The following is an 8,739-nucleotide window of genomic DNA, read 5'->3' on the forward strand; positions in this document are numbered from 1 at the left end:
CAAGTATAATGGACGGAGATAGCACGATCAATTATGAACTATTGTAGTTCAGTACTGAACTGAAACGATAGTTTAAAATTATATAAGAAGGACATGCTGCACACAATTTCACTGTATCAAATGAAGTCAACAAAGACATTTCTGACGTGTTTATTTCATCAATGGACTACGGTGTGATTTGTTTGATTAATGCTTGCTTATTGTACGCGGAATCGTATAGTAACTAACGACAACATATTATTTATAGCGCACATTTAAAATTTCTTCAAAAGTGGGTATTCTAAAATATTACTGATAACATGTCTTACCGTACCTTAATGTCTAAACATCACGATCGCTGAAATCCCCCTTTATTTACGTCATACATGAAATGTATATCTCCTTCAAATTGAGTTTTATACTGTGCAGTCTGTCAGTTCGAAAGAACACTTGAGTTTACAGATTGCTTTCCCCTTTATGTATTGAGGCTTATATTGCATTGATACTGCTTTTTTATGTGAAAGTACAAACACAAATAATTTAGTGCTACTACAATTTCGGCTTTGGTCTACGTGTCGTACATGATAAATGCTAAAGAACATCGTGTGATTGGTTCTTGGTATACATTCAATTTAGTGTCCGGTAACAATCCACGTAATACATGTTGCTTAAATATCTTTATATTTTTGGCAATGGTATTACATGTTGCGTGTTTTAGTTAAATTGAACATTTTCAGATGTCTTCATGACCGATCCTAGGGGGTCCATGACCAAAATACATAAAACCCCCAAACCTCATTTATGGTTACTAGATCACCTGGTCCGAAGACCATACCGTTGCGTATGTTGTCCATCCGTCGTCCGTACATCAAAAATTGCTTTAAACGACTTCTTCTTCTTAACCACTGCCTTAATTTAACTAAATTAGACTGGAAGCATCCCTAGATGGTGGGGAATCAAAATTGTACAAATGGTGGGGCTGACCTCCAGGTGGCTACGGGGCGTTGCCAAAAGGGGCCAATTTTGCTTTATTGTTACAAACGACTTCTTCTGTAGAACGATGTCATGGATATTGACCCTATTTTGTCGGAAGCATTCATGGAAGGCAAGGATTCAAAATTGTACAAATGGTTAGGTTGACCCCCTGACCCCAGGGGTCGAGGCTACAAAAAGTGTATTACTTTGAAATGGTTGAGATCCCCACCGTATAACCATATATACAATTGCTGAGTAGAATGAGAAGAATGCACATTTGCTTTCAGGATGGCTCTAGGGTCAGGCCCCACCATCGGAGACGCGGTCCCTTAGTCATAACCTAAAAACAGTTGAGATCCCCACCCGAAAACTATGTATATAAATACTTGGCATAAAGAGAAAAAGAGTCTTTATATTAGAATAGACCCTGGGATCTGACCCAACCAAGAGGGGCATAGTTTCTTAGTCACAGCTTGGAAACATTTCAGATCCCCACCCTATAACCATATATATAATTGCTGAGTATAAAAAGATGAATGCACATATGCTTGCAGGATGACTTTGGGGCCTGCCCCACTCTCGGAGACTTAGCCCCTGGGTCATAACTTCGAAATGGTTTAGATCCTTACCCTAAAACTTTATATGCAATTGTTGGGCATAAAGAGACGAATGCAGCCATGGTATTAGAATTGATCCCCGGGTCTGCCCCAACCTTTCAGACCTATCTCCTGGGTCATCACTTTGAACAGCTGAGATCCCCATCCTAAAACTATAAATACAAATGCTGGGCAAAAAGAGACGAATGGAGTCATGCTATTAGAAATGGTCCTGGGTCTTGCCACAACCCCAGGGACCTAGTTTCTGAGTCACAGCGTGGAACCAGTTGATATCTCCAACCCATTACTATATATGAAACTACCGGGCATGAAAAATGTAATACAGATATGCTACAAAGATTGGCCTTGGGGTCTGGGATATTCCATTGGGCTCCCAAAAGGGGTTAGTAAATGTCCGACTTTTCGGTTAAGGATTTTGGTAGCAGGTCCGTGGTCTTTCAGCCGAGCAACCGGTTAACCGGCTTACCATTGACAACCATACGTAATAATCTACATACCAAATCTATAACTTTGGTAAATAATATCCAAATGCCGACCAATCAGGATCTGACCTAAAGCGGACATTTTGTCAAATAAAAAAATCAATGCAGATCGCAGTATTGTTCGTCGTGACCTTATACACTTTTACATAGGTATATTCGACAATACATACATTTCGACTCATCAGAAGCCATTCTGCAGTCCCTTCTTTAAGAACACGATTAAATTGTTCAAATAAACGTCGTATATTGTGGTCTATAAATCAGAACAGAAGTTGTTATAAATGACTCAGAAAATGATAGGCCATGATTTAGATCTGATCGGAAACTGAACATCGAATTTCATTAGTTACTACATGTATTATATGTAACTGAAGTACACCTCTATTACTATGATACTTGTATCCCTCTGTACAACCACGCATGCTTATACATTAAATCTGTGTATCTTACATATCTTTATATACCTTTGTAAGTCAACGGTGTTGAGATAAAATAAAACAAGAGCCAGAAGGGCACCTGAATATTAAAGCATCCGTTGGAAATTATTCTCATTACAAACAATCCCTCCAGTAGTACATAACAAGAAGTATTTTAAAGAGTAAAACCTCAAATTCCGCGATTGAACCCCGCAAATCTGCACCCAAAGGGGCCTCACCCATCATTTTTACAAAATTAAGATCCCTTCGCATAAGGATAATCCAGGCAAAATTCGGAAAAATCTCTCAAATGGTACATAAGAAGAAGGTATTTTTAAAGATTAAATTAAACCCCGATTTCCCTTTTGAGCTCCGCCCCAGAGCAAATTGGGACGAAATCGCTAATTACCTCAGGAAGAAGAGGGATTTTTAAGGTTTACCTCTATTTCCCCTATGGGGACCTAACCCTCTACCCCAAGGGGGCCACATCCAACGTTTATACAAAATTGAGAGCCCTTGGTCCATGGATGCTACAGACCAAATTGAGATGAAATCCCTTAATCCCTATGATAGAAGAGATATTTTAAAGGTTTTACCTTTACATCCCCTATTTGGCCCTGGTCATATGGTTCTCAGGAGGATAAGGTCGAAACCACGGAGAAAACAATAGAGCCGCCAGTATTCTCGCACCTAAGACGGAGATATCCAAAGTCATACCTCATGCTAGATTTTTTTTTTATCTCGTCCGACCTGTCTTGTACCTTTATGTGACATTGCGATGTATTCATCCGCGTGCTAACTACTTGAAATTGGCAATTTTCATTATAAATATTCTGTTTGTCGCTATATGTATTCTTTTGATGTTGTTAGATATTTGATGTTGTATATGAAATATAATCTACACTGTGAAATACATTGTAATTTATACCAGGATGGACTACATTTTACGCGGATGCATTCAAATGTAGCTAAAGTAGTGAAGAAGTCATTATTATTTGAGTCCCACGACGGGATACTTGTAGTTGTTAGCAACAATTTTTTTTTTAAATAAAAGGTGCGCGATTTTTTTTTTAACTGTTACTGAGCAAGATCGGATTATCTCAGCCTCCAAGATTTTTCCGTTATTTTTCATCCCTCCTGAAAAACCGATGAAGGCCGAAGGAGAATGACGTGTTTGTGACATTATATTATGACAACCTCTAAACAATGGGGTATGCATGTTAGTATCATATTTTATGTCATGGACTTTTTACATTTAGAATGTATATTAGTTTTTATCTAAATCGGAGAGTGTAGAAATATAACAACATAACTGTATACGTTTAAATTCTGTTAGTTAATTTTCCCTAGCAAGGATGATGACGTTAAAACATAAGTGTCTTTGCTTCAAGGAAACACTTCCGGTTTCCGCACTGGCTACTTCCGGATGAAAAAAAAAATAACGGCAAGGGGAAGCAACTCAATTTACGCACGTATGTGTAACCATTAAAGAGCTTCACTCGGGCAACTTCGGCGCCAGAGAGCTACGCTTTTATTATATTTTCTACGCCCAGCAACTTTATGTATGGGTATGGAGTTGGAATCTTAACTGTTTCCAATGTGTGTCTCAGAAAAAAGGTCCCTGGGGTAATGGTTGATCCGAGGATACACTATAATATCATGACTACATTCGTCTCTTTATACCCAGTATTTGTATATATATAGTTTTCGCGTGGGGTACTCAACTGCTTATCAAATTTATGACCGAGGGATTAAGTCTGCAGACCCCGGGGATAGTTTTTACAACAAGACTGCATTCGTCTCTTTGTGCCTAACAATTGTATTACTAGTTTTGAGGTGGTGATCTTAACCTTTTCGAAGTTATGACCCAAGGGTTAAGTCTCAAAGGGTAAAACAGACCCCAGAGCAATCCCGGAAACAAGGTTGCATTGAGGAAAATGGTTGCTTGAGGTCTGTGTTGTATGCAGTATTCAAACAAGTGTGGACTTTCACGGTAGAAAAATGAACTTGACACATGTACCGAAATGGGCTGTAAATTAGGTAATTAATAACAAAAAAGAACCATCCAAAATGGAACAAGATAGGAGGGATCAATAGAAAGCAGGCATTTGGTCAAAAGTACGTTTGAGGTAAAATCTTACGATTTAGGTAACACCATGCATTACTTGACATGGGGATGTGGAATTGTAGATAAAACTTTAGTGTTATCCATCTATCGATCAGGTCAGTCATGGATGACATAGATATAGGAACGGGAGAATGTGAACTCCACAAAACAGAGAGGGGTACATGTAACTGCCATTGCCATATGGTACAGTTATATATAGTATTGTTGTTTCGAAAGAGTGGAGTTAAATTGCTAAACGTACCTCATTACTTTGTACATATGTGGTGCCTATTCACCAAAAGTTTATGTTGTATAGATTGTTACAAGTACTTGGGGGATTGTATAGGGGGTAAGACGTCTAGAGTGAGAGTTGAAAGTTGATGTTCGGCAATGTGAGCCTCTGGAGAAGTAGACCATAGAAGGACTCGGCTGGAGGTGCCAAAGATGACCCGTATACAACACTTAGTACTTAGTTGAAAGTTAGAACTATGTGTTTAATGTTGTGACGCTATATAATCTGTGTTCCAGTAGATTTGCTGTCGTGTTCTAAAACTATAAGAAAAAGGACATTTACAAAATCTAAGAGAGATCTTGCCAAGAGAGCCTTGGTTATGGCCTCTGAAAGTCGCGACCACAATATGTGATACACACAACGACATTTTGCAAGCACTTGATATAAAGCACTTGGATACAACAATATAGAAGGAAATTGAAAGTGAAAAGGAAAATATTCGGTAACATAGTCAAGTTCAGCCCTCGTGAGTCAATGATATATTATGTGCATATATAAATTGTAAACCAGTAATAAAAAAAATATTATATTAGATGAATTGACACGCATACAACACCCAACTCGTACTGACATGACAAACTAGGCCTACTGTCTATGTTTGAAAACTCAATTGCGAACTACGAAAGCATATATCTTGCTTAGAGAGCATTGGCTGTGGCCTCTGAATGACGCGATCACAATAAGTAGTAGTTATACAAACAATAAGTCCACACTTGTTGTTCGATGTGCTGTGTGATACACACAAGGAAGTTGTTCAATCACTTGATATACAGTACTTGGATAGACCTATGACGAAGGAAATTGAAAGTGAAAATGATAATTTCCGGTAACATAGTCAAGTTTAGCCCCCGTGAGGCAATGCTATATGATGTGAGTGTATATATTGTTAACCAGCAATCGTATCTATTTTAGATGAATTGACACGCAAACAACATCTTACTCGTACTGAATTGTCAAAATAGGCCGACTTCCTATATTTGAAAACTCCATCTACATAAACTACGAAAGCAGATAGTATTAACAATGAAGTGTGAGGTGTTGATGTTGTTACTTTTACTACAGGTGGATGCCTCTTACCAACACAATAATCTTCCCGAACACAAAAGGCGCCATTGTAATGCTCTACAGACCTCGGATATCATGTAGCATGCGTTACCTGAGATACGCCGCATCCTTCAGGCAGAAACCGAAAACACCAGACATCTCCTTCAGGCAGAAGCCAAAAACACCAGACATCTCCTTCAGGCAGAAGCCGAAGACACCAGACGTCTCCTTCAAGCAGAAGCCGAAAACACCAGACGTCTGCATGAAGAGCACGTTTTTACTTTAAGAGGAAATATCATATCTTCAATTGTTTAAAAGTTATAATTATAGAATATCACACTGTTTTTAATGATTTGTTTTGAAAACATTTGTCTCATTGCGAAGCTGTGTAATAAAGCGGCACGTCAACGAAATACTAAATCTTCGAATTGACTTCTAGGCTAATGGTCATCGAGATCCTTGGTCTGAGACAAACGTAAATGAATAGATTTTCGCGGAGGAATTCCATGAACTTTAAAACTATATAGATATATTGTAAAACAGTTTTAGAGCGTCGGCTTCTCAATATGCACATTAACGCTCAAACTGATATCTTTATTATCACAATATTTTGTTTTATAATCCCAAAAAGGTATGTCTATGACGAACTAGCTAGGCGGAAGTCCTTTTTGTGGGGATGCTATTGCCATGGTACAAGCAGAAGAATGTCATTGAGAAAATGCATTCATAGAAAAATTGTTCTCATGTCGTTCTCAGACTTAATCTTGAGTAGGTAGGTGATGCCTCCTCGATACACAAGGGTTAGCGCTCACTTTCGCTCGCTGTACCCCTTGAATATGTCATCGCAAAATAGAAGACACACAGACAGCTGATTTATTGGTTTCAAATTAATGGGGTTTTTTCCGCGGAAAAAAAATATTTCTGAAAGGATAAGTTGTTTTCCCTCCGATGGCACGGTGGTTTTCCCCAGTGTGTTTTCCTCCACTTCGAAAACACGATTTGTTCCTTAGTGGCGTCGTAAAAAAGCTCTATATCTTATGTTTGATGCTGGCAATATACACGACGTTAAGTGTATTTTTTATTTACATCATTTAATGGTATCGTAAACATTTTACCAAACTCTGCCATGCAAATTAGGTATTTTATCTTTCTTTTTCTCTGACTTCTTATTATAGGTGTGATCTTGTTGAGATGTGAGCCTGGATGGGTATACCACAACGATATTTCATTTCAGTAATACTTACCATAACTTCAGTATGCATATACAATACCAACACCCATCTTTGTAGCCCAAAACAAAAGATTCAAATATCCCTACCTCCCTTCAATGACGTGACCTCTATCTCGATGACAGAGCCATGAAGTGATCTCCCTTCTTCCTCCTTTGATGGCGCCTGCTGCCTGCTGACGTCCGGAGCTTGCTCCATTTCGAAAATTTGTTTTGTCCGTTTGGTTTTAGTGTCAACTCAATTTTTGGCGCAGTCTGTGTGCCTTATACCCATTTGGTTGAAAATTATTTTTGTGCCTTTTACGGCCGTTATTTACTCCACGTGTGCCGGTGGTGTGCCACGGTCCGCCATTATCGTGGGCTAATTTTCGACCTCTGTTTATTTCGTTGACGGTTGTTTGTTTCGGCAAACGTTATTTATTTTAACCGTTTTCTGATTTATATTACGAGTGAATTTTTTTCTACGTTGCGTTCTTTGTACTATCGTATTTTATCATTTTTTCCCGTGTTATCTGCTTTTAAATTTGTGTTTACGGTCGCTTTGGAGGGTGTGTATCGGTCGGGACAGCTACGAGGTTCAGCTCATTTGTGTTCTCATTTGTTTGTGGAACGGGACCCTCATGATTCTTGTCCCAGGTGTCGTCTTTGCAGTAAGGATTCGCCTTGTGAACTTTGTTCACAGACTAAATCTCAGGACAAGGACTTCATTGTTCCAAAGCTACCCTCATCTTACGTAAGAGAGATTCGTCTGTTTTTTCCGGTAAGCGAGGGAAGCAGAGAGGTAGGGGTCGTGCCACCAGCTCTCTGGGGTCTGGTGGTACTGTCTCTGTTCGTGTCTCGGGGATTTTGCTTCGGCGAGTCCCTCCCGTGAGCAGGGGGTGGCCCGTCCTGTCCAGGAACTCCCTAGAGTAGGGTAGGGGCAGCCCGACCCTGGCTTGGCACAGCCAAGGGTCGAATTTGCCGGGAACGCCTGTAAGCTTTCGCGCTTTCGGGTAGGGACTACCGGCCGCCAGTCATTGACTCTGACAGGTGGTGCTGTCGTTGGTACCGGGCCTGTTCTTTCGGGTTCAGGTCCTGGTTTGACAACAGACTTTCTTTCGGGATTGTCTGTGTCTACCGGGAATAGTGACGCGCAGCTCATATTGAAGGTATGCAACGCTTCATCAATGCACTTATGTGTTAGAATTCAATTGTTCGCTTAAATTTCACCGCCCTTCAATAAGGACGTAAGCAATATATAGTATATATAATTTGATATACATTGGAAGCAACATCGATGCATGTGTAATGCTATTGATTAATACCTGTAATGAATCTACAACGTACCATTTTAATTTTGTTTTCAGGGCCGAACACGAAATGTATCCTTGAAGACGAAGATAAAAAATACCTACCAGGACAGGAATGAGCTTCAAACGCCACACGTCAACATAGATTATTAATTCATGGTTTTTGAACATTATAGGATTGATTGTTTAAATATTTTGCCTACTTAAGTGAAGTAACGATGTCGTGGAGGAAATATAGCATTCCATTGATTTTTATTAAACTTCAAATATTGGTCACTTTTGCTCTCTGCATTCCTAGAGTATATCATAG

The sequence above is a fragment of the Mizuhopecten yessoensis genome, unplaced genomic scaffold (assembly GCF_002113885.1).
Source record: "Mizuhopecten yessoensis strain PY_sf001 unplaced genomic scaffold, ASM211388v2 scaffold2681, whole genome shotgun sequence".
NCBI classification, from domain to species: Eukaryota; Metazoa; Mollusca; class Bivalvia; order Pectinida; family Pectinidae; genus Mizuhopecten; species Mizuhopecten yessoensis.